General features: G+C 39.4%; 1 protein-coding gene across 5 annotated transcripts in view; it reads right to left on the bottom strand.

Annotated features, from left to right (window-relative positions):
• Positions 1-27,392, bottom strand: part of LOC117428175 (inactive tyrosine-protein kinase PEAK1-like) — a 79,745-nt gene that overhangs the window by 22,184 nt on the left and 30,169 nt on the right. For 3 of the 5 annotated variants that reach the window (XM_058994907.1, XM_034046917.3, XM_058994910.1), the window contains one exon: positions 2,350-2,473. The exons of 1 other annotated variant lie outside the window; for it this stretch is intronic. The gene's annotated coding sequence lies outside the window, so the exon portion shown is untranslated. Of the gene's footprint in view, positions 1-2,349; positions 2,474-26,308; positions 26,380-27,392 lie in introns of all 5 variants that reach the window. One more of the 5 variants, XM_058994909.1, reaches the window with a different exon arrangement.

The raw sequence follows: 27,392 nt of genomic DNA, 5'->3' as shown, positions 1-27,392 counted from the left end.
AATCTGAAAAAAATCGAGCCTTATCAATGGCCTGCAGTGGTGCAGCATGGAGACATTTTTAGAAGCTCTCCCGTTATTTTGAATCCCCCTGTCTTGGCCGTAGGGCTGCACAGGCACCTCAACCTGCAATGAACTGCTATACCTTACACTGAAATGTATTTCTATTAGGGTAAGTGTACCTTTTAAGACCACCAAATCTGGTTTGAACCTTTCTTTTTTTAAATAAAATAAACAGATTTCACTTATCAAATTGTGTGACTTTAAAGCCGCATCAAGCACATTCTTCAGCTTGGATGGAAAATCTTCCTTTCTGAGCTTGTCACGACTGACACATGCATGACATTGTAGCTTCTTCCTTCACTTTTGTTTTACCTCTCCAAACACAGCTTTGTCCGGGGATTGTAAAAGATGAGTTAGAAGAGATGGGAGCCTCAAGGAGGAGCACATGTTTTCCTTTGCTTTTAGAGCTAGTTTCAGAGAGACATGTGAAGCATGTCCATCAAAAATAAGGACTAGGAAACTTCATATCTGAGACCTTGGAGGACTCTGTCAAAAACTGATTTTCTAAATAATCTTCAAAGTGACCTCTCCATCCAGCCATAAATCAGATACAGCATACCTTGCTAATTGAGGACCATTCTGACACCATGTGCTGTAGAGGTGTTTAGCTATATTATGCATAACAACATGTAAATGTACAAAAAGCCAGATTACAAAAAATAATAATAATAATAGATCAGCTATTAACATTTAAATGTGATAAACACATAATCAGAATGATTAAACAAAATAATCTGTAATATTGTTTATTTTATTTTTGATAACACAACCTAATAAATTATTCTGCTATTATCTTACTGTTTCTGACAGGACAAAAATGAAATACTGTTTGTGCTCTACTTGCTTTCAAACTACACGTAAAATGTTTACTTCCGAGTGGTGTTACCTTGTATAGTTCGTTTTGATTATGTGAAGCATCTCGTCATTTCTGTCTGATATTTTTCCTACCTAAAAGCAATTAGAAGGAGCACCATATCACAGTCTATCATTCTACCACCAAGTAATGAAGTGGAATAGTTGTATGCTTTATGTAAGTTCAAAATAAAGCACATTCAAATATAAAATAAACCAAAACAAAATGTATTTATTGCCATTGCTATTTAATATAGACTAAATACATTTGAGGGTTTCTTTTTTTTTTTTTAAACTAAATACACGCAAATGTTTAAAAGAGGAAGTTTCACATACGAACAGATGAATCTACACCAGTGAGAGGTATGAGGGCAGCAGTGTGGCGTAGTGGTTAGCCCTAAATCTTAGTTTCCATGTCTCTCTCAGGAAGTATGTTGCTGGTTCACTTCCCCAAGTCATTTCACCTCTGAAGTGTCTTCTGAGTCAAAGCATTTTACTGTTTAGAAAGCATTTCAGTCAATAAAGGAAGCAGCTAGTTAGTTTATTATAGGAACAAAAGCTTTGAAGGGGTGGTGATAATTTCACTCTCCAAATGAAATGACCAAACAGATTTTATTTCGCCTATGTAGTTTTATTTCACCTATGTAGTACCACATACAGGTTTTAAAATGAAAAATCTAAGCTGCACATTTCAGACCATAGAAAATGGATGTACACATTGGCAGCAGTGTGGAGTAGTGGTTAGGGCTCTGGACTCTTGACCAGAGGGTTGTGGGTTCAATCCCAGGTGAGGACACTGCTGCTATACCCTTGAGCAAGGAACTTTACCTAGATTGCTCCAGTAAAAACCCAACTGTATAAATGGGTAATTGTATGCAAAAATAATGTGATATCTTGTAATAATTGTAAGTCGCCCGGATAAGGGCATCTGCTAAGAAGTAAATAATAATAATGTGTAAAATAAAAAGGCACAAACCGAAGTCGTAAATCAGCAAAAAATTATGATACATCAAGCGTAAGCGCGAAACTTCGATATTATAATGAGATTTGTAAATTTGCATACAAAGTACTTTGAAACGAACAGTCGTAATGAAACTACCGCAGCAGGGATTAAACTAAATTACGGGAGTGAAAATGATACATTGCAGGTAAATCTACGAAGTCACAAAAACCTACGAAAAATCAAGATACGAAAGAAAAATCAATGATACTTAGAGCTCAGTGAAATTTTCTTGTGCCTTTCAACACTGCCACCAGGAAGTACAGACAGAAAAGCATTCATATCTTAACAAAAACTCTGACTGGCTTCAAAATGAAAAAAAAATCTACTGACCATATTAAAATTGAAGGTTGCATTTTGTGATCTGATTTGAACAGGACAGCAACAGAGACATGCCTGCCTATTTCAGCTATTCGAATAAAAACTGGCAGACTTACAGCTGTGGTCTGTCAGCCAGCCCGTCATGCTGCATGGACTTCTGTTTATGGCTAAGCTCCAGTGAACTTTCGTCTTTCAGTCCAGACAGGAGGCTTTCTTTGGGGGCACTTCTTCCCCAGGAACCTGCAAGAGAGAAGGGTTACAGTACAGAACAACTAGGAGGGCAGGCTGTCAGGCTCAGAAATGATCACTGCATAGATTATTTAGATATATTTTTCTCTGCAAAGGAGCACGAGGAAGGGAGGAGCTCACAGTATTTCTAATGTCAGAAATATTTATCAAACTTTCACTCAGCCTGCCATACAGATTACACTGGCGCTGCTTTATTCTGAACCAAGGATGGAAGAGAGGGATGGCCAATTGAGGCCAGTGCTGGGTGATTCACTTATTTCACAGTAGGGTACACAATTATGAACAACCTACTGCAGTCGAAAAAGTCGCAAGTTGCTAAAAAAAAAAAAAAGGAGGCAGAAATAGCAAGGCAACAACCAATACAAAAAAAGGCTTAGAAAAGTGCATGATGCTTGGGTTATTGGGTGGTTCTCTATCCCTGGGACCACTTGCTGATTAGAAACGTGGAAGGTATAACAATCACCATGGCGACCTTGACTCTGAACTCCTATACAGAAATTCTGTCGAGAAAATCTCCAAAATGGTTGTGTTACCAACGGAGGCTGGGTGCGGACCGGAAAACTTAAATTCATAAACTTACAAGATAAATCCGTAACTGCAAAGGACAAGTATTATTCTTCAGTCTTTAGACGTGATTAAATGAGAGGATTGGTGCTTTACTACGTGTCCCACAAACTCTCCCAGGAAGAGGATACTTCACAGCCCTGAAACTCCAGGTGTTGTGTTTGATAGGGCTAGGAGACCTCTTCGCTTGGAAGCTGGCCACAGCACCAGACAGCAATGAAACAATGATAAGTGGGAGCAGGGGCCTTCAGAAGATGATACAAAAACAAAAGGCACAATGGATTGCAATAAAACCAAAAAAGTGCCAAGGGAACCAGGTCTTACAGCCACCTTACAAGCATTACAGCCCCTTTAGTGTTGACTGTGTACTACAGCTTTGGGTTACTTTGAAAGAAATCATTTTTTCAGCAATGGTTGCTTAACTAAATAATCAATAAATAATAAATAAAGAAATAACTAAATCATTCCATAGCACAACAGTAATGTACAGTGCAGACACAAAATTATTATTTTCGATAATATTGTAGGTAAGTCAGCTGCCAGAAGATGGTTACTGATACATCCTCCACAGGCCCATGACTGGCCAAAACAATTGGAAAGACTACAGATCTCCCCGACTTCAAAAGGAGTATATGATTGTGTCACCGGCTCAGCCCTCGACAAAGTGGCTGCATCGAGACTAGAGGGTATCCAGATTAATTTTTTGGGGGACCCCCCCCCCCCCCCCTTTATAAAAAGCTGCCCACCTGAAAACTGAGGAAAGGCAAACCACAATAAAGAAAGAGAAAGACTACTGCAGTGACCGTAAATCTTTAATACATATTGTCTCTAAGAAACACAAGGCTTGTCTCATCTCAACAGTGAAAGAGCATTTTTCGGTACATTAAATATGTTATATTACAGTACATTAGTGTAGATGAGAAAAAAAGCCCCTAAAAATAGAATTATCATTATCTAGTAGGAGATGCTGTATATTCTTGATTTGAAATTTATTGTAGTCCATATTTTATTTTTGTTATCAAATACCAAGTCGCAATACTGATAAAACAATAGTGATAACACTTGCTATTTTACAGTATTTTTTTCTTAGAAATAGCAGAACAGTTAAGAATGTAATAAGCGACGTCAGAGAAACACTGTTGTGAAGTCAACAGTACGTCAATGCAACAAATAGGGCGAGTTGCAGCATCTTATTGAACTTACATAAACACCCAACACAAAATTCCTAAAAAACTGAAATGAATGTCACTGGGCTTTACTCTTTAGAAGAACCTTTTTTTTTCTTATGGTCGCTCCAGATCCAGTCAGCATACCTATATTTAGGGCAATACTATGAACTTACATAATGGCATTTGAACAATCCCTGGACACAGTTGCAGATGGTATGCAGTAACCATAGCAGCCAACACAGCATTCACCATTCTTTTATGTTGTTCACAGCGTATTTGCCAGTGAGACAGTGCAGTGTAAATCTGAAAGATGTTTTTATTATAATAATCCCATGCATAGATACATACATCCATACATAGATCTCCCCAGCCTCCCCATGGTAAAATGTCAGGCAAGCTTCTACTTCAAAGACAAGGTGCTCAGTCTAATTGGAGGGCTATGTGTGAGGGAGACAGGCGTTCTCAAGGGTGTACATTCCTCTGATCAGAGCCCGGTCTGCCTGCTGCTGTGAATGTATTAACTGTTTCTCAGCAGACTTATTCACAATACTCCTACCCTAACAGTCTCCACACACCAGACGCGATGCGATTTTTAAATTGGCGACGAGACATTTTCGCAGCGACATGACCATACACACCAGAAGCGACACAGAGGCGATGCGACAAGTTTGAAAACTGCCAGATCTATACAACTGTTCAGAATTGCTATTGACAAAACGATGATCAAGACTGGTACTTATTCCACAACATGATGTGGAAATTATGAGTGTCTTCTCTGACGGTATTTCAACATACATGGCAATAAAATCACACACACCAGGCTTACCCAGTTCCTCTGAAATACTCCCATATATTATCTTTTAAATCTGTATCTTTATAATTGCGATGACCTTTGTCATAAAGCGCTGGGTATTTTTTCAACGGCAAGTATTATTGTTTTCTCTGTCATTTTGAATACTGCTTCACCCTGCTGGACCACGTGCATTGAAGCTGTTCTCTGATTGTTCAATGCCCTAGTTGACGTGCGTCAAACCACAAAAAATAGGATTTAATCCTATTTATTTCGCGTAGCTCCAGTGACGCTTCTGCGTCGCCTGTGGTGCGAAAGATACTTATCGAAAGTATAGGTTCTATTCATTTTGACACATTGCTGCACAGTTCTGATTGCTGCATTGCATCTGGTAGGTAGCAGCCTTAACTCTAGTGGTGAGATGAGCAACCAATTTCATAAATCGAATAGCAGGCAAGTAATAAGAACATAAGAAAAGTTTGGGAATGAGAAAAGGCCATTCTGTCCTTGAAGGCACATCCTAGTTAGCACACCATTCTACTGGGGGTGGGGGGGGGCTAATTTAAAAGCAGAGAATCTAGTCTTTTTTTTAATGTTCGCAGTGTTTTAGATCCTACTACTTCACCTGGTAGGCTATTCCATGCATTTTTTTCTGTTTAAAAAAGTGCTTCCTACCTTCCGTTCGAAAACTTACTTCTTCTCGGTTTCCATGTATGCCCTCTTCTTGTTCTCTCTGTGCTAAATTTGTAGTAGTGTCTGTAGTAGGGTTAACTTTATCTATAGCATTTATAATTTTAAAGACTTCAAAATCAACAGGTTGATCAACAGGTTGAATTCAACCAGGCAATGTTCTGAATTTAGGAGACATTTTGACCGGAAGATCTGATGCATAACTGATGTAGCACGGAAATAATCTACTCAATAATCTACTCAAAACTGATTCATGACCAGGGATACGTTAATACAAATATCAAAACAGTCTTGATTATGTTCAAAAAGATATTGCAGGAATGCAACGTGGGAAGAAGTTAGGAAAGTAATGTGTTTTAAAGCCTAGAGCTGTTCAGTAACACTAATCCTATGCCACATCAGAAACAGAAATGACCTGTTAGGATCACCGTCTTTTAGTCTGTTTAAATACAAAAATAATAAAAGGATGCTTGCTACAATAGTTTCATAAATCTAAATACATGAATAAAAAAGCAATACAGTATAAATGCGATGGTATTTTGTTCAATTCAAATAAAAAATAGTCCAAGGTGCAACCCTGGGTTGTCACAATGCAGGTCGCGAGTTTAGGAGACTACTGTATCTGACCAATAGTCCTTATGGCTATTTGTCCGTTAAGCAATTGCTGCTCCTTTACCAATAGCTGTAGCATTCTGTAAACGGGCTATGTAAACACATATGCTGGTTGGATCAAAACCAATAGGAAAACGTACCAATCAATTTAGGCATTAATGTTGAAGCAACATTACCGGATAGATAATTGCTGTGGAAACTGTTAGGGGTCCAGAGCTGAAGGCGAGAGCACTTAAAAGTCAAGGTCAATTATCTAGCAGATGATAACTGCTGCGGAGGATACTAATGCTGTTAGAAACCGATAAATTGTTTTTTTTTTTATAATTTATATATGAAGAGATTTCATTGCAATGAGTACTTGAGCATTAGGGAGGAGAACTTCTGCATCACGTACCCTTACATGTTGTATCCATTCACAGAAGAAAACAGTCCAAAGTTGTTGACAGTTTAATTTTTATGAGCAGCTGGATATTATTTCACCTGTGTTTCAGAGTAGTTGCACAGCAGTGAACCTAATGCAGGGATTAGTTCATCCACAGAAGCTTTGGTACCTAATGTGGATGTCTATTTTATCCCATAGATGATGAAGTGTGCCAGATGGAAGCGGTGGCTGCTTTGGTGGGACTCAATTTAAATTGGCTGAACTTGGACAGAAAGAAGGCGTGTTTGATGGCTTTTTACTTGTACATTTTTCTAGTGATGCTATTGGGCATGCTGGATCACCAGGTTTTACAAAAATACAGCGCCTGCAATGAGCGGTCAGGTTATCAGTGTTGAACAATGGTGTTTTCAGTTTCTTTTAGTCATTTTCAGTAATGCCAGAATGCATCTCGTGTCTTTGTGTTGTCTTTGTCTCCAAGTATTTTTTATTTTTAAATCACCTCAGTGTTTTCAATAATGTAGCGATACCAGGGACTACACTATGGCGGAGATGTTTTTTTAATCATCTAATGTGGGATAATGACCACTCTACTTGAGATTTGATTGGATAAGATCATCTGTGAGGTTTACTGTATCATTTCTATGAGATTAATCAAAATACATTGTATATTGACACCACTTAAGGAACGGCAAGCAACAATAATACATATAATTACTAAAATTTGTTTTAATGATAATAACACACACTATATAGCCTGTACATCTAATAAGAAGAGGTCTGTTTTAAGTACAGGATTATTTATCCAAAGACAATGTTTATTAAGAGACTCTTCAGTACATACTACTAAATCTATGCAATCCAATGCAATCCACTTGAAACTGACAAGGTCACAGTGCTTGCAAGTAGAAATAGTTTTTTGCTGATGCAATTTAACTTAAACAAAGGTCCCTAAGGCCCTTTGAAAAATCTTTGTAAATCTACTGCTAGAAACAGTCCATTAAAGTGTCCTGGTTGTTTGTATTTATGAACCGATACTTTTTTAACATTTAATTCCCATGAGTCAGCAGTACACAGCTTTCTACACTGGCCTGACCACTGTTCACAGTTAGCACTAGGCACAAACATGCAGGGGAGAGCATGGTCTTTAAACACACACCAACATGTGCCATCAGAACTACTGACTTGAATCAGAAGGTATCTATGACATGAAAACACATATTTTCTACTAGCTTCAGGGTCAAGCTCCATTTTCTAACAAAACTAGACATTTCTGTGAAAAAAAACCAGGCAAGCCCAGGGGGATGATTTGTGGGGATGTCATGTAGGGTCAAATGACTTGCAAAGATAAAGAAAGATGGGCATGTGCAACAGATCGGTATCATTGATACGTCCAGAGAACAGGTGACACCACCTGTAACTGAACTGTGAGAGAATTGTACAATACAGCTGTGTAGCAACTACAAAGACATGGCAACGCATGTGGTCAGTATCATAAGCCAAAGGTTAAAGCAAGGTGGCACTGAAAGGGTACATTTGTACTTGATGGCTTCAGTAATTGAATTTAACTAAGAAAATCAAAGAACACAGCTGTGAACCCAACATTAAGACAGTTCAAAGCTATGAAAAATGCATTGGGCACACAGGGCTAAAACAAGCTTCAAGTGCAGGCAATTTTTAAACACAAAAAAGACACAACTTAAATATGTTCACGAAAGATCTTAAAAATAAAATCCACAATTAGGAGTGGAAATAATTTTTACACTCAAGTCACAGCATGTTCACTGGCAGTCAATAAATAAAGCTTTGTTTTCATACAGAAACGGCCCGTTGGCTGTACAGTAATTGGTGGAAGCTGGTAATGCAAATGGTAAAACAAACCTGCAGTGCCCGAGCAAACCTGACAAGACTCAAACACATTGCATACAAGATGAGCTCCCACTTGTTTACAATACATGCATCAAAAATTAATTTCACGGGGGGGGGGGGGGGGGGGGCTCCCGAGTGGTGCATCCAGTAAAGGGGTGGAATGCAGGATGCTGTAGCTCTGGGTGGCTGCATGGTGAGTCTGCAGTGTGTAAAGAAGCGGGAGGCTGACGGCACACGCTTCGGAGGACAGCGAGTGTTCGTCTTTGCCCCTCCCGAGTCAACGGTGTTCAATTCAAATGGTAGTAGCGGTGGGCTGAGCCTAAAAATAATTGGACATAACTAAATTGGGGAGAAAACAATAAAAGTAATTGGCAACCACTAAATAAAAAAAAAAAAAAAAAAAATGAATTGCACTGCGAGCGGTTTCAAGTGGTACCGAGGCAGGAGGACCTACATTAAGCAAAGTAAAATTTGGGAGAATTTATGAGTTATTAGCAGTTGTGGAAACGGCACACTTGCAAATACAGCTGGCGCCGCTTTATCGGGGTGCCTCGGGAGAAGTAAAAATATCCTGAATAAGCGGCTGTCCCAATTAAACGAGAGGCAGTGGAGATGACCTGAGTCACACTTTTTTTGTTTCAAAATGAAAAGAAAAAGAATGAAATCACATCACGTTATAACACCATGCTAATTTCTGTGCTATGGGGCTTCAGTAATTACCACACCATGAAATGCCGGGAGAGTCAAAATTCTAATTAATTCCAACGCATTCCAGTGGGAGATTTTGACCACTTTCAGTTGTAACTTTTTCTGACATTAAAACGTCTTAAAACTAAGTAAACTTAAAGTACTTCAACTAATAATGAAACAAATACTACAAGGGGGGGGGGGGGGGGGGGGGTCACTAGGCTCCTTCTGTTTTCAGGGTAATTAAAAAAAAAATACATTTCAAGGTTCTGTTTCATGGAAGATTTCAAATAGTGTATGAAAAACTTCAATAGACTTCAAACTGAACAAAATGAAAGTACATAATGTAGACTGGTAATTAATTTAATAAAGCAGGGAAGGGTGGGGGGTGGGTTCCCCAGGTTCAATTGTCCACTATGATCCATTACTTTAAAGCAAACACTCTCAAACATTCATTAGCTATAAATATAGAAAAAAATTGTATCCTATAAGCAAACTTATAATCATAGGCAAAAATTTAAAACAGGTGCAATAAATAAAACAATGTTACATTTTAAATGCACAAGCTAATATCATACATAAAATCAGAAAGATTGAAATCTTTAGTTTAATTACAGAACGGCCATCATATGTATATTAATACTTTACCAAGAACAGCATAACCAACAAAACTACAAGTTTTTTTATTTTAATCTTTGGGAACAACTGTGTCTTATGTTCTATTGCACAGGTAGGTGTCCATGTATTTGCCAAAATGTGTTTATTAGCAGATCTAGGCTTTTTATAATATCACACAAGGTAGTCTATTTTTTTTCTTTTTACGTCTACCTGTTTGATATTGTAGGCTATTCAATGTGATGAATCTTTTAATTAACAATAATAAAAAAACACTTTCCTATAAAGAACTGCAGGTGCAATGCACAGAACTTGATTTGTGAAATTGTAGGTATTCACTGGTAAATTTTGGCTACAGTTTACTTATTTGTCTTGTAGCAGTGCAATGAATTTACGAGGTATGACACAGGCCCGGTTTTTGGGATGGAACCGCATAACAGTCTCGCGTTTTGATTGGTCCATGTCTGTCACATCAATACGTCGTCACACGAGTGGAAAAGCTTGCAGGCATTTTTAACATTGTGATCAGAGAGAGAGAGAGAGAGAGAGAGAGAGAGAGAGAGAGAGAGAGAGAGGAGAGAGAGAGAGAGAGAGAGAGAGAGAGATCTGCTTTCCACAACCTTTCCATTAAAATATAATGTGGTATTACGCTGTACTGATAAAACGGGTAATGGGTAATTACTTTATATGAATTATCATGTTATGCACGAATGTAAGAATTGGCTTTCTGTAATGGCATACTTTTTAGCATATATCTATAATCTTTTACGCGATATATTTTAATATCAAATATATGTCTTCCACACTATTACAGTTTTGTTAGAGGATGTATTAGTTTAGATCTAATGTAATCACAGTTGTACATATAGACTGCCCATGTTTTCATTCACCTCCCAAATTCTGGCCCGCTTTGGTTTTTATAGAACGTCCCAAATTCTGGGCTGATTTGGTTTGCAGATAACGTCCCAAATTCCAGGGGGCTTTGGTTTTTATATAACGTCCCAAATTCTGGGCCGCTCTGGTTTTTAGATAACGTCCCGAATTCTGCATTTTCGAATTCAGGCCAGTTTTTGAGATATTCTGCTTAGCTGACAGTCGAGTTTCTAAGTCAAGCATGCACAGTTTACCATAAACTGGACCGTTAATTCATTTAAGAGTAACCCTTAGTACATGAATCAAAGTTAATGTATTTTTTACTCTCCCAGAAAACATTTAGGAACATGGTATACCAAAAAAAAAAAAAAAAGGACATCTCATTTGCTTATGTAATGTCCATCAATATATAGTGAGGCGTAGGGGTTTATCAGAACTTCTGGGTTTAAGAGACCAGTGCCCTTCAACAACTTCAGATAAATCCTACTGTATTGTATTAGTCAACATTTCCCTTATCTATTCCTGAAAGTTTATACTGTAGGTCAGGGGTTTTCAACCTTTTTTTTGGAACTGTACCCCTTCTATCTGGAGGTTTCAGCTCGAGTACCCCTTTACAATTTTCGCTCAACTGAACGGTACCTCAGTTACAATAAAATGGAGAATAATCTGATGACCCCCCCCGTTTATTTAATAAATTTGGGTGACAAACAAACTGCTGGTTTAGGACAGAACAACAAATAGTAGGCTTAATTCTTAAAACTTTTAACTACAAGTATTTGGATGCACAGAATTAAAAAGACAAGTATTGGGTTAGGAGCACACCTATTTTTTTGTAACTTTGACAGCCTTTTTTAAATTGAAGGCCTTTTGATACCCAGCAAACACTGCGATACCCAGCAAAGTTAAACACCGATATTCTGATAGCACAGCAATTCAAATGAAGTTTGTAATTGGTTGTGTTCCTCAAATACACAATAAAAAGTGATATTTATAGGGTATACAGTTATACAGCGATACAGTGGTTTCCGACATCTAAGAACTGGTACTGCGAGCATCTGGATTCATACCCAGAGGTATTCTATAGCCTCCTAGGACATTCACAGCTTGTTTGACACCCTCTTGTAGTTGCCCGTTTCTGCATATAAAGCAAAATGCTGTTTGTCAATCTCTCTTTTTCCTTATAAATCAAATGTGTTCATCCTGTCGTACCCCATGAGTCCACAAATCCTGGGCCAACAAACTCTCTAGTACTCTCTTTAGATGCACAACAGTCTTAGCTAAAGAAAATGGTGTCCTTCGAGTTCGTACCACCCACGACCGCCATTGGCTGAGCCTTACCCCAATGGTGTTCATATAATGGGATTTGCCATAGGGAAGGGGGTGGTCTCTTATCGTACCCGTATCTCCACGACCCCTGGGCCAACAAACTCAGAAGGGCACGCTTTGCGTGCACAAGAGTCTTAGCTGAAGAAAGACATCGGCCACGGGTTCATACGCCACCCCACTGCCAGATGGTGGGCGTTGCCCCAAAGGGGTTTTATAATGGGATTTCCCATAGACATTTTTCAGGGTGCTATATCTCGGGTTCCGGGGGTCCCCGAGACTTGAAAATCGGTACGGAGGTCCACCTCGGGGCCTCTGTCGATCCCTCCAAGCGACATGTCCCCAGCTAGAAAGGACACCAGTTTAGACTTTTATTGCCAACCTGGAGCTCAAAAGCTATTGGAAATGCAACCTTGACATGCTACCATGCTGAAAATGTGTAAATTCGTTGAAAATGTAGCATTTGAAAACGGGTGGCTCCCTGTGAAAGAGGGCCCCCAGACATGACCCTAGGAAGTTCAATCCGGTTTCTAGGCCCCAGGGTCATGGAGATATGACTCCGAAAAGAGTAGTTGTTGGACATTTTTGACAGGGTGCATCTCGGGTTCTGTGGGGGTTAGGAACTTGTTTTTTTTTTGCAGCGGTGCCCCAAGGGAGTCATTTTCATGGTTCAGATTCGTCATGACATGAGTTTTTGGGTGAACCACCACACCGTTTTAGGGGGTGGTTTGGGGTGCTCCCCTGAGTCTATATCACTTTGAATGGTGGTTCTACGTGCTCGGGTTCGAGAGATATGCCTGAAATGTGTTTTTCAACCCTGCCATAGACATGAATGAGGCTGAACACCCTGAACGCCCTGAAAATATTTTTTGCAAAGAATTGCTACGAAACTGGGCATGTTACATTCAGGCTGGTCTAGATCCCTTCGAACAGTGGTTGTAGGTGCTCTGGTTTGAGAGATATGACTGAAAATGTGTTTGTTAACACTGCCATAGACATGAATGGGGCTGAATACCCGAAAATATATTTTGCAAAGAATTGCTATGGTGGGTGTGTGCGTGCCGGGGTTGCATGGTGGGTGTGTGCGTGCCGGGGTTGCATGGTGGGTGTGTGCGTGCCGGGGTTGCATGGTGGGTGTGTGCGTGCCGGGGTTGCATGGTGGGTGTGTGCGTGCCGGGGTTGCATGGTGGGTGTGTGCGTGTCGGGGTTGCATGGTGGTGTGTGCGTGCCGGGGTTGCATGGTGGGTGTGTGCGTGCCGGGGTTGCATGGTGGGTGTGTGCGTGCCGGGGTTGCATGGTGGGTGTGTGCGTGCCGGGGTTGCATGGTGGGTGTGTGCGTGCCGGGGTTGCATGGTGGGTGTGTGCGTGCCGGGGTTGCATGGTGGGTGTGTGCGTGCCGGGGTTGCATGGTGGGTGTGTGCGTGCCGGGGTTGCATGGTGGGTGTGTGCGTGCCGGGGTTACATGGTGGGTGTGTGCGTGCCGGGGTTGCATGGTGGGTGTGTGCGTGCCGGGGTTGCATGGTGGTGTGTGCGTGCCGGGGTTGCATGGTGGGTGTGTGCGTGCCGGGGTTGCATGGTGGGTGTGTGCGTGCCGGGGTTGCATGGTGGGTGTGTGCGTGCCGGGGTTGCATGGTGGGTGTGTGCGTGCCGGGGTTGCATGGTGGGTGTGTGCGTGCCGGGGTTGCATGGTGGTGTGTGCGTGCCTACATGAACTACTACATGAACTTTGATTCATGTAGTAAGTGTTACTCTCAAATGAATTCACGATCCAGTTTATGGTAAACTGCATGGATGACTTAGAAACTTGGCTGTCAGCTGAGTCCCCAAAACTGGGCTGAATTCGAAAATGCAAAGCGGACCAGAATTTGGGACGTTATCTTAAAACCAAGGCGGCCCAGAATTTGGGACGTTATCTAAAAACTAAAGCGGCCCAGAATTTGGCACGTTATCTAAAAACCAAAGCGCCCAGAATTTGGGACATTATCTGAAAAGCAAAGCGGCCCAGAATTTGCGACGTAAATGAAAACAGGGGCAGTCTGTATGTAAAACTGTGATTACATTAGAGATAAACTAATGTATCCTCTAACAAAACTGCAACAGTGTATACATTTTATATTAAAATATATCGCAAAAACGATTCTAGATATATGCTACTTGAAACAAAAAAGTACACCACCTCAGGAAAGCCAATTCTTATATTCATGCATAACATGATAATTCATATAAAGTAATTACCCATAGTTTGTTTTATCAGTACAGCGTAACACCACATTATATTTTAATGGTAAGGTTGTGGAAAGCAGATCACTCTCTGATTACAATGTTAAAAATGCCTGCAAGCTTTTCCACTCGTGTGACGACATATTCATGTGACAGAAATGGACCAATCAAAACGCGAGACTGTTATGCGGTTCCATCCCAAAAACCGGGCCTGTGTCATACCTCGAATTTACATTTCAGTATTCGGTATTGCATTTGCTGGATTGATCTACATTTGAATTGGTGGTATATTTATACCTTTGAAGTCAGAGCAGAACTCCAAACCATGCACTCCAACAAACAGCATCATTCTCTTTAATAGTTCTAAAACAGAATATTATTTATTATAAAAAGACTAAGAATAAACTTGAAATACACACTGTTGTTTAAAATAACACTGGCAGTATTTTGTCTGATTCAACCACTTTAATAAGGCAATATTCTTCTAGGAGTAATCAGTGCATGTCTGTTTAATACATCTCCATCAGAACCCAAAGACACATCTGAAGTATACCTGTAAGCACACACACACACACACACACACACACACACACACACTGTTAACATTACAGCTGGTTTACATCTCTGCTCATTAAAGCATTACTACCTGCCTAATTACAGGGCTTGAGGGAAAATCCTGTCAAAAAGCAACTTCACAGAAACTGTGTTTGCTTCTCTAATGAAGCTGTTTAACAAAAATCACCTTCCACCAACAGGATTTTAGGCAAAAATATAACAGACAAACCTCAGAATTGCAGGTACATCCATACGCCAGGCATACAGCAGAATGCAGAGTAGAAAACAGTTTGGAGGACTTGAAGTTTCTCTTAGCCTTCCCTCCCAATATTACACATCCAAGACTCTCCCCTAGTAGCCCTCAGCCACCTGGTCTCTTTCTCAATGCATCAATAATTCAACGGCTACTAAAAGCCCCATTATAGAGTCACCCACTAACATGAAGAGCAGATCGGAAATGTGGGGGTAGAGGAGCAAGAACTCTTGCTGCTGCAGTGGGATCCCAGAGAAACATATCAGCTTTCTAATGTTCTTAATGAAGCACTTTAAAGTGCAGGACTCGCCCAGCTGTCTGCAATGTCCAGCTCATTTAAAAGGCACTTTCTGCTTGTCTAATACCTTTGCTGTGTGGTCAATAGAAGAAAAGATAAAACCTGCACGCTGAATATCTGCATCTGAATATCTGCATCTGAATATCTGAATACCAACAGTGAAGTGCCAGGGCATTCAGGAAACCTGCTTACAGCAGGAGAAGGATCTTTGTACCTGTGGAAGGGTGAGGGTATTCACTGACACAGGAGACAGAAGATTTCATTTGGAAACACCGCACAGGTGCCCAGATTTATTTAGTTTTCCTGTTACTTGTTTTATTTACTTTAGCCCGCAGAGGGCGCTGTTGTCCGTGGTCTGGATACTGCCGACAGTAAACCAGGACCACGGGGTTACCAACACAGGTATCCCAGTCCGTGCACCTTCAAGTGCTTCAAAATAATAATGAAAACAGAAGGCGAAAGAAAAAGGGAAAATAAAACACAGTAATAAAACTACAAACAAAAGTGCTGCTTATGCAGTGCCCCCACTGCCGCTAAGCCGGTCAGCACGGGTCTCCGTCCTACACTCCGCTGTGCTTATACACTGGGGTTGGCCAGGGTTCCCCGTATATCTATACACGTCCCCGCGGGTACGTAATTATTTCTTTTATTTATTTCTTTTTAAATTATTTTTACAGACGGCTGTCCCCTCAGTCGGGCTCGCCTGCTCCTTATTTCACGCTGACCTCTTCCGCCAGCGACACTGTACTTTCCCCAACCCGGCCACCCGAGTGCATAACTAAGCCAGTTCTTATGGGCCGAGCAGTCTCCCAAGGCCCGCCCCTCAGCCACTCAGAGAGAGGGAAAGCACACACACACACTCTTCCCCACCTCTCCGTGTCATCGCCATGGCCGACAGGCGGATCCCACGAGACTGCTGCCCTCTACCTGCAGTAATACGGATGTGCCAGACAGTCAGTCCAGATCTCCCCTGTTACAGTACCCGGTAGATTTTTTTTTTTTTTCTTCAGTGCTCTATGATCATCAATAAGAATAACTGGAGATGAGATCATGTGACATCCAGTCTCAGTATGAATCTGTTCTCTCTCTCTCTCTCTCTCTCTCTCTCTCTCTCTCTCTATTCTGGTTGCAGATAAAACCGCCTGTTTCATAACACTTCTCCCAGCTACAATGAATCATGACTGTAAGGACTGGAATTCATTCTTCGCTCCTTATTTGGGACTGTATCTTTACTTTACCTCTTCCCTCATCATAGACTTAGTGAGGACTCCAGTCTAAACCCAAAAGAGCAGCATGTACAGTACTGTACACATTAGCCCGGAGATATATATTTATCATTTAGAGAGTGCTTAACCTCCAACTATTTTTCAAATTTTTTTATTTACTTATTTTTATTTTTTTAAATTCTGGTCCTTATTCTGTCCTGCGGATCACGTCTAGTAGAATCCCTGTCCATATTGATGTTGGACAGACGCCTCTAAGCATTAAAGCTGGCTTGGCAAAATGTTCCACCTACTGCACCTGGAACCCTACAACTTGAAAAATGTTTACTTGAAACCTGTTGCTGTACTTGCATCACTTTTGGGTACCAGGGAGCAAGGTACATTTCTACTGTATAGCAAATACATTAGTATCTCAGTGCTGTTCTAGCAAACATCCATTGTACATCCATTTTCTATGGGCTGAAATGTGCAGTTTAGATTTTTCATTTTAAAACCTTTATGTGGTACTACATAGGCGAAATAAAATCTGTTTGGTCATTTCATTTGGAGAGTGAAATTATCCCCACCCCTTCAAAGCTTTTGTTCCTGTAATAAACTAACTAGCTGCTTCCTGTATTGATTGAAATGCTTTCAAAACAGTAAAATGCTTCGACTCAGAAGACACTTCAGTGGTGAAATGACTTGGGGAAGTGAACCAGCAACATACTTCCTGAGAGAGCCATGGAAACCAAGACTTCTTTAACCCAGTGTAGAATCAGACATCATGATTCAAAGTGAAAATACATGTTTCCTACAAGTGTCTTTATTGTGTTACTGTAGCTATTGTACAACCACTTTAACAACTAGAAATGAGAGTGAACGCGAACAAAAACATAGCATTCCCAGGGGCATAGTCTAAAAAGGAATGTTGTATTCGATTGACCTGGTTTGTATACTTAAAAAAATAATAATAATGGGTATGGGAAAAAGATAGACTGTATATCCCGAGTTGAAAGTGCTGGACATCACATACTGTACAACTTTACTGGGAGAATAATAGAATACAGCAGTGTACCAACTATAATGACTCTATGTCAACGCCTATATCACAGACAGAGGAGAAAGCAATTCAATAAAGTAAAATGAGTTTATTACATTCACAATGTATGAAGTCCCCCATAACTGGACTTCAGTTATCTGTTCATTCTTCTCTCTTCCTATATTGTAGTATTACCAAAGTAGTCTCTATTTTTCTTCTTGATCTTACTCCTCATTTGAATAACGTATACACTTAAATGTGGTAAACTATAATGAAAGCATCAGGAAGATCTCCGTTACCAACACATCTCAGTGTTTATATTTACGAGGTTTATCGTTTTATACTGTTGCATTTAAACAGAACAGTGCTGCTGTCACAGTGGGGGCTCAGGCAAGACTGATATTCTATACAACGTAACGCACTTGCATATCATAAACAATGCCTAATGTGTTTTGAAATCAGGTTGTATTGAACAGCCTTGAGTAAATGGCTGTGTTCCTAAGCGCCTCTCTGAAGTGCTTGCCTGCAGCCTGTTCCACAGCTGCTCTCGTGGACAAACCCAATCATTCATTCCAAGGCTATTTAATACCTGGGAACTATACAAGCTGGCAGGACAGTACTTTATTATGTACAAGAACACAAGACACTGTACAATAATATACACATTTGATAGCTATGCCCATACATTAGCTCACTCTCAGGACTTGGGGTTTCTAAACTAAAAGCACAAATACATGGGCCTTAGAAAACCATTAACACCTACAGTAACTCTTGTAATGAATGTCTGGTCTGTTCGCAGCAAATTATCTGTTAAATATATAGCAAAGCATGCTAATCCTTTACATTATCTTCTGTTTAAAAATTACGTACATCAAGATGATTGAACCTTAAAATATCAGCTCAGTACAGCAGGTGTTTTCTGACAAATATCCGAGTTAGAAATTTACAACCAAGAATGCTTCAAGGAGGGAGGAAGCTTGTGTGCCTACAGCATTTTAAAACAAACTGCTAAGCAACAATGTATGGTTTCCCAATAACAGAGAGTTCATGAGGTCAATGTACCAATGTATATATTTAAAAAAATGGCTATAAAATTGAATTGGTTATTGTGTCGTAAACAGAAAAGAATAAACAAATAAAGCAACTGCTATTGTGCAGACATACTGAATTACATGTAGTTCAATGTGTTAGCATAGCCAGATTCTTGCTGTGACCTGTGGCGGTCCTAGTTTCCATGCCCTATTAAGTCCAAAGCATTCTAAAATTGAATAGGTTTTTTTTTTTTTTCCTCTGCTCTATCTGCTGCGAGACTCTGCTCAGAAGTGCCTTGAATTTTAAAATCTGTTCTGCTTGTTTTACTGGAACCATCTGGAGGATTCTTTCACATACTGATCTGGCCAAAAGTTTTGCATCACCTAGAATTTTAGGAGTGAGACATCATTTTTATCTTTTATTTAACATCACGTGAATCAAAGAAACTACAAAATTATATTGCAAGTGTCTACCGGAAGCCATAATAGCAGTACAGTATTTCATGTTAGATTTTGAAATGTCACATTTTTCAATTTGTCAGTAAGTGGTATGTAATTCAATATGTTAAGGTAACATTATTCAGCAGGTTTCATTCGACAAAATTAGCTGATTCTATAGGGTGATGCAAAACTTTTGGCAACAGCTGTACATAAGAGCACACAAAACATCCTCTTTATTTTGGAATTCTGCAAGTTGGTAAACTGTGTTCCATCAGTTCCATCATTTCCATTAGACTTGGAAAGCAGTTTAGATCTTAATCTCTCACTACAAAGGGATTCCAGCATGTTAGTGTGTGTGTGTGTATGTTAGAACAGATGTTATGACAATAGCAAACCTCTTAGTTCTTTAAGAACACACTGCATGTTATGTAGACCTTTCCAATCCAATTTCTTTCCAAAGGGGGACTTGTTTTGTTTCTTTCTATCTTCTAGATCTACTCTAAAATTAATATTTGTTATTTAGGAGATTAACCGTGTTTTTTAAATGGGGGAATTTCTCACTCTTGATACAATACGTTTTTTTGTACCTGTTAAATCACAGTTGAGAAACAGCACATTTAATATTTAAATTGAAGAATTGTCTGCCGTTATGGTATAATTTGTTTGCATGTGTTGCTGTGACACTTGGTGATTAAAAAAAAGCATTTGTTATGGTTCTTCCACACTCTAGGAATTTCCAAGAAAAATACAATTGATTTCTCAGTATCTGGCTACTGTATCAAATGGAGAATTCTCAAAACCCTCGCCAAATTTTGCATGCCAGCAATAAGCCTATACCAGATTCTCTATTTGAAGTCAAATATCTTCTGTAAAAACACATAACATACCGACACAAAGTTTATCCCACAATTGCAAACTATTAATGCTAAATTTGGGCAAGTACCTCAAACTGTTGAGCCAAGATACTACAGGTGCCTCCACTGACATGCTGCAGATATTATCATCACACTCTTTGATTATCCAATTCAGGTTTACTTGAATGATTGACAGCCGTGGCAGTCACCATTGCAGAAATCCATTTTTGTGAATAAAATAAATGAACAAATATTCCACACATCATTCCTAGAAAATGGATAACATTTTGCAGGACCAGTGCACTTGAGAGACAGTGACAATGATCCATTCAGAGTGGGGTAAAAAAAGGAAACCAACGTCACACCACAAGCACCTGCAGGAGTGGTTGAATACTTTGAGTCAGTGCAATATAGTCCACATCATGCCAGTCGACCATTTGTTGAAACAAACTACCCGATATAATTAGTGTGCGCTACCAGAGGCTTGCAGTACAAAAGTGACATCTAGCAGAAACAAAGTGTGTCAATAGATGTCACTGCATTAAAGAGGTGGTCATTAGCCACTACGCATTTCTTGAACCTCATTCACCTCAGGCTTGTGTGTATAAACATAACGCTGCCACACAAGTGCACAGAAAGAATTAAAACTCACCCCTTCTTGGGCAGTCTGACGCAAAGCTCAGTGTGAAGGAGCAGAGCTTCTTTCCAGCATCTGAAGACGGACCCCCCAAGTTAATGCTTCTGTGTTGTTTTTTCCACCTCTGTGTGCTGCATTCTGCTGCTGGTGTCCTGGAGTAGCAGCAGCTCTGCTCAGGTTTCTACTGCACGTACAGTAATGTGCGATCCATCTGAAGCAAGCAGCTCTGCAGACGCCATGCTGCTGCATTACAGGATGAGATGCACTGTAGCACTGCAAGCAAATCAGCTAACCGCCCCCCTCCAACTGCACTGTGCCAGTTAAAGCTGCAGTGTTCTTAAACCATTTACAAAAACTCTGTTCTACAGTGTAGCTTTCTGTGGACTCCACTCTACTAGAAAGCAGAATCAATACATTGAGCAATTTCTATTTAATGTGACATTAAGGAATCTACATTTTGCTTTACATGACACTGGCCAATTCTTTTCTTTAACAAACTGCAAAGCAATATATATTAGTGCTGGCACAAATATTCAAATGGGACAAACACTACTTGAAATGTATTGAGTGGAAAAAATGCCCATATTCGTATTGGTTCAAAAATTATTTGTACGAGTACAAGACAACCCAGGACAACTGGGATTGCCCCTGTTATCAGCCTTCGTTCTTGTCCTGGTCAGAAACAGTGAAATTGTACCGGTTTTGCTATTGTATTCACATATATATATTTTTTTTACAAAACTGTATCAGTGTGCTTTGTAAGTTAAACATCAGAATAATGGGATTAGGTTGTGCTAGCACCACTCAAAAATAAAATGAACAACTGCTTTATTATTTGTTATAATCACATTTTAATTAAAAGCCAGTTAAACTTTTAAATCACACAATTAGGTTGTGCTGTGTGTGTATAATCTCCAAAGTGCTTTCAATTAAAAACAATTTGTCACCTTTTAATCTGTAAACAGTTGAGTTTCGTGTGGCCAATGTAGATCCACAAAAAAAAAAAAAAAAAGAAAAAAAAGAAAAAAAACACAGAACCGACATTTAATTTGAACTTGGCGACACTCTTAAATTATGTCATTAGGTTCAGCAGAGTGCTTTCGATTCAAAGGGAATTATCTGCTTTTAACTGGCCAACTATCATAATGTACGTTTTGCCTCATCTCAATTTAAAACTTTTAAACCTCAGCATCAATAGATTGAAGAATTGTAACAAGAGGGATTTTTTAAAACCCTACCTGAAGACGTTACACACTATTGTTATGCTCATGTGTTTAAAATGTGGATCTGCATCAGCCACGCGAAACTCACCTGTCTACAGAGTAAAAGGCAACAATTTGGTTTTAATTTAAAGCACTTTGGAGATTATACACACACAGCACATCCTAATTGTGTGATTTAAAAGTTTAAACGGCTTTCAATTGAAATGTGTCGGTTCGGCGAGACCTTAAAGGAAAGTCATTCGGAACCACTGTATTCGTCCCATCCCTAATATATATAACTGGTAATAGTTGATCTGATTTTTCTAACCTGGCTTTTTGTACCTTATAACAGTAGAAAGAAAACAATGAGATTATTTTATGATCTGCAATAAATACATCACATTTTTATCTTTTAAATTAAGATTTGTGTTCTTATATAGGCTAGAGTTATTTTAACACTTCAGAGGCGCTATGCGTCAATGAACTGAAGGAAGAAAATGCCCTGTTTTTTTTACTCTGGAAATCTGGTAACACTATACAGCACACAACCATGTATAAGAAGAAAGAAATACACACTCCATTAAAAATAAAAAAGATTTTAGTTCCTGCCTTGTAACGACTGTAATGGACTACACCTTTTATTTGAGAAGGGAAACCTGAAAATGTATGTGTTTTTTTTTTTTTCGTGAAAATCACTATAGGGCTTACAAATTATACTGATATTTTCTGTTTTAGTGCAATGTTTTATATTTCAAATCCACTACAAAAGTTGCAAAATAAACAAACTAAACATTTGTTATGATGCATGATTAGTAAGCTAGTGTACAATATGTCTGTTTATAGTAATTTAAAGTGCAGAATAAAAATAGGGTGTAAAGCCCCTTGAGGATTCTATACCAGTAGTGACTAATGTTTATTCAAAGGATTAGTCTACAAAAGACTACAAAAATATAAAAGCCAGTTTTATTCCTGGCTATCAGTTCTTGGCTGTAGGAACATGATTTTACAGTTGGGTTTAAACAAAGCGTGTTTTCCTAGGACGGGAATAAAGAAATCCAAAGCATTCCTGTTTGTTTCCTGCAAAAGTATTTTTAAACTTTCATTTCCATTGAATTAGTTACTTAGCCAAAAGTTATCTGTACCAGAAGTGTTAGGGTACAGCTGTCAACCAACACCCACCCCTTCCTTAGTATCGTGTTTCATATACAACTTTCTTATGTGTGAGGGACAGAGGCAAAATGACTGCTGTTGGCTTGCATGTATACTGTGAAATCAATGACTGATGATATACTAATTAGATTACAATTCATTTTGAAATGTGTTTGCATTAAACAAACATTTCTGTATTGGACTGATGCCAAGCATAATGGATTTTCATGCATTAATTAAAATCTGCACAGTTTGCACAGATTGTGTTTAAAAGTTATTTGACAAACACTGTTTTTTACAATCCACAATGTTTACCTGTTCTTTTGTGGTGCCTGTACCATGAATTTTATTTAAAAGTTTATTTGGGCAGACAGAAAAAAAAAAAAAACACACACACAACAACAACAACAACATCATCATCATCATGCAGAGCTGTGTTCCTGTTCTATTTGTGGGAGCTTCACTCAAATACTGACTCCCTAACTCAAAGAGCATGGTTTCTATGGCAACCACACACAGACACTGTACAAACAAACGTGTTTTTAGAATTGAGAAATAAACTAGTTTTCAAAAAACAAACTGTTATAGTAAGTGGATTTGACAAACTGTAATCAATTTCCCCAATTACACTGGCCTTGTAGTTTGGCTGAGAAATGGTGAAAAGAATGTACAGTATGAACCTAATGAAGGAGTCCAGAAGGTGTTGGATTAGGAGCATGAAGTTTAACAAAGTTACAACATTCACTCATAGCTTCACTAATGTTCGAAGTTACCAACCTGTTTAAGGGAACACAACTTCTGTTTTATGCAACCTGGCTTTCAAACAAATTAGGGTACAGTAACTGCAACCAAGGAGTTGATGATATTACTATGTTTTTAGATTACTTTTTTTTTTTTTAATACAGGTAGGATGCACTATTCATTGGTATGGCAAGTTTAAAAAATTAGAACCAACTGAACACCAAGTATGGCAATTGCAGATATACAAATACAAAAGCTACAGATTATCATCATAATCAGTAGCTTCTGCTATAGAATGTCCTTAGTAAGTTTCATTACAATTGGACAAGATGGAGACAGCAAAGGGTTTGGTGCTCTAGACACCCATCAAACTGCAGTAAGTGAACCTGCACTCACACATTCACACGTGCACGATTGCTATGACTACAGGGAAAACGACTCACAGAAAACAAGAAACCCAACAGGATGTCTAGACATGGCTCACAAAAGCAGGTGTTCTACACTTAGCTGTTTGTGTGTTAGAAGGACTGAGAATCAGTTGTATCTGTTTAATGTGTTCTGTGCATTAACTCATTAAGCACATTATAACAAGCTCACACTGTAAACTTAAGCTCAACATGGAAAGGCTCAAGCTGTTCTGCAATGGGAGCGCTATTTACATTCCTGTTTCTGAAGGGCAGCAAGGTCACTGGAAGAGAAGCTGCATACCAGATGTTACTGGAAGTGTGGGATTAATCCTATAATCTGTTTTAATTGAAGAAATGCCTTGCAGCTTTTCAGCACTGCAGTTTTTTTTCCTTTATGTATAGAGAACACTGTAAAAAGCAAACCCCTTTGAGTAACAAAGTATGTAATAAATAATACAAAGCTGAGCCACTTACCAAGTTATAAACATTTAAAATACACAACTACAGTGCCTTGCGAAAGTATTCGGCCCCCTTGAACTTTGCGACCTTTTGCCACATTTCAGGCTTCAAACATAAAGATATGAAACTGTAATTTTTTGTGAAGAATCAACAACAAGTGGGACACAATCATGAAGTGGAACGAAATTTATTGGATATTTCAAACTTTTTTAACAAATAAAAAACTGAAAAATTGGGCGTGCAAAATTATTCAGCCCCTTTACTTTCAGTGCAGCAAACTCTCTCCAGAAGTTCAGTGAGGATCTCTGAATGATCCAATGTTGACCTAAATGACTAATGATGATAAATAGAATCCACCTGTGTGTAATCAAGTCTCCGTATAAATGCACCTGCACTGTGATAGTCTCAGAGGTCCGTTTAAAGCGCAGAGAGCATCATGAAGAACAAGGAACACACCAGGCAGGTCCGAGATACTGTTGTGGAGAAGTTTAAAGCCGGATTTGGATACAAAAAGATTTCCCAAGCTTTAAACATCCCAAGGAGCACTGTGCAAGCGATAACATTGAAATGGAAGGAGTATCAGACCACTGCAAATCTACCAAGACCTGGCCGTCCCTCTAAACTTTCAGCTCATACAAGGAGAAGACTGATCAGAGATGCAGCCAAGAGGCCCATGATCACTCTGGATGAACTGCAGAGATCTACAGCTGAGGTGGGAGACTCTGTCCATAGGACAACAATCAGTCGTATACTGCACAAATCTGGCCTTTATGGAAGAGTGGCAAGAAGAAAGCCATTTCTTAAAGATATCCATAAAAAGTGTCGTTTACAGTTTGCCACAAGCCACCTGGGAGACACACCAAACATGTGGAAGAAGGTGCTCTGGTCAGATGAAACCAAAATCGAACTTTTTGGCAACAATGCAAAACGTTATGTTTGGCGTAAAAGCAACACAGCTCATCACCCTGAACACACCATCCCCACTGTCAAACATGGTGGTGGCAGAATCATGGTTTGGGCCTGCTTTTCTTCAGCAGGGACAGGGAAGATGGTTAAAATTGATGGGAAGATGGATGGAGCCAAATACAGGACCATTCTGGAAGAAAACCTGATGGAGTCTGCAAAAGACCTGAGACTGGGACGGAGATTTGTCTTCCAACAAGACAATGATCCAAAACATAAAGCAAAATCTACAATGGAATGGTTCACAAATAAACATATCCAGGTGTTAGAATGGCCAAGTCAAAGTCCAGACCTGAATCCAAATCGAGAATCTGTGGAAAGAACTGAAAACTGCTGTTCACAAATGCTCTCCATCCAACCTCACTGAGCTCGAGCTGTTTTGCAAGGAGGAATGGGCAAAAATTTCAGTCTCTCGATGTGCAAAACTGATAGAGACATACCCCAAGCGACTTACAGCTGTAATCGCAGCAAAAGGTGGCGCTACAAAGTATTAACTTAAGGGGGCTGAATAATTTTGCACGCCCAATATTTCAGTTTTTTATTTGTTAAAAAAGTTTGAAATATCCAATAAATTTCGTTCCACTTCATGATTGTGTCCCACTTGTTGTTGATTCTTCACAAAAAATTACAGTTTCATATCTTTATGTTTGAAGCCTGAAATGTGGCAAAAGGTCGCAAAGTTCAAGGGGGCCGAATACTTTCGCAAGGCACTGTAACTAACTAACTAATAAAACAACAACAACAACAACAACAACATCCCAGAACAGCTCCAAAACAGGCAGTGTCCTTTCCCGCTGTTCTTACACGATTGCTGCACATGCTGCCGCTCACACCGGCAGGGAAGAGGAATCCGTAGCAATTCTTCATCGGAGGCACTAGAAACAGGTGTGTGATTATTATTATTATTATTATTTATTTCTTAGCAGACGCCCTTATCCAGGGCGACTTACAATTGTTACAACATAACACATTATACATTATTTCACATTATACAGATATCACATTATTTTTACATACAATTACCCATTTATACAGTTGGGTTTTTACTGGAGCAATCTAGGTAAAGTACCTTGCTCAAGGGTACAACAGCAGTGTCCCCCACTGGGGATTGAACCCACAACCCTCCGGTCAAGAGTCCAGAGCCCTAACCACTACTCCACACTGCTGTGTGATGGACGCAGATGAAAACAACAGTCCAGCGATGCGCTATGACGCGCAGAGAACACTTGCAATGATGTAATTGTTTGAATGAGAATTGAAACAAAACAAAACAAAACCAAACTAAATAAACAAAACACCCCCTTTGCCACCTATTACCACACCCTCAAAACAGCCAGTGTTCTTTCCCAATGTCCTATAATAGACACTATCTGTAAGAGAACATAGAGAGAGAATCATAGAGTACAGCTGTGTACCAGCTCCAGAGACACTGGGATTTATTCTCTGGATCTAAAAAGTGGGGGATCTAAATACTGCCACCGTTTCAATATTTAAAAGAACAAACAACCACTTCAGCTCCAGGGTGTATGCAGGTATGTCAAAAGACAGACACCTGGTCAAGGCTTGCCATCTATTCTTTCAGCCTGGTCTGTCAGTATGCAGGCTGTATAGGCTGTTGATGCTGTGGAATCTGCCCAAACACCAACAAAAAGAAAGCATTGTAGCTTATAGATACTTCTAGAAGGTCGAAATTATTAAGAAAACATGTAAAATTAACAACCGTGTAACGTTTGTCAAAGAGGACAATATGGATTGAAATTGCAAATAAACTAAGTGCTGCTAGCAAAGGGAGGGCCATAACATGGAAGCAAGCCAGCAAAAAAAAAACACTATAGCAGCTTGATGCAAAAAAACTACTGATTTTCAATGGAATCGGGCATTGGGAATG

The sequence above is a fragment of the Acipenser ruthenus genome, chromosome 21 (genome assembly GCF_902713425.1).
Source record: "Acipenser ruthenus chromosome 21, fAciRut3.2 maternal haplotype, whole genome shotgun sequence".
Lineage (NCBI taxonomy): Eukaryota > Metazoa > Chordata > Actinopteri > Acipenseriformes > Acipenseridae > Acipenser > Acipenser ruthenus.
This window is presented reverse-complemented; position numbering and strand designations above follow the sequence as displayed.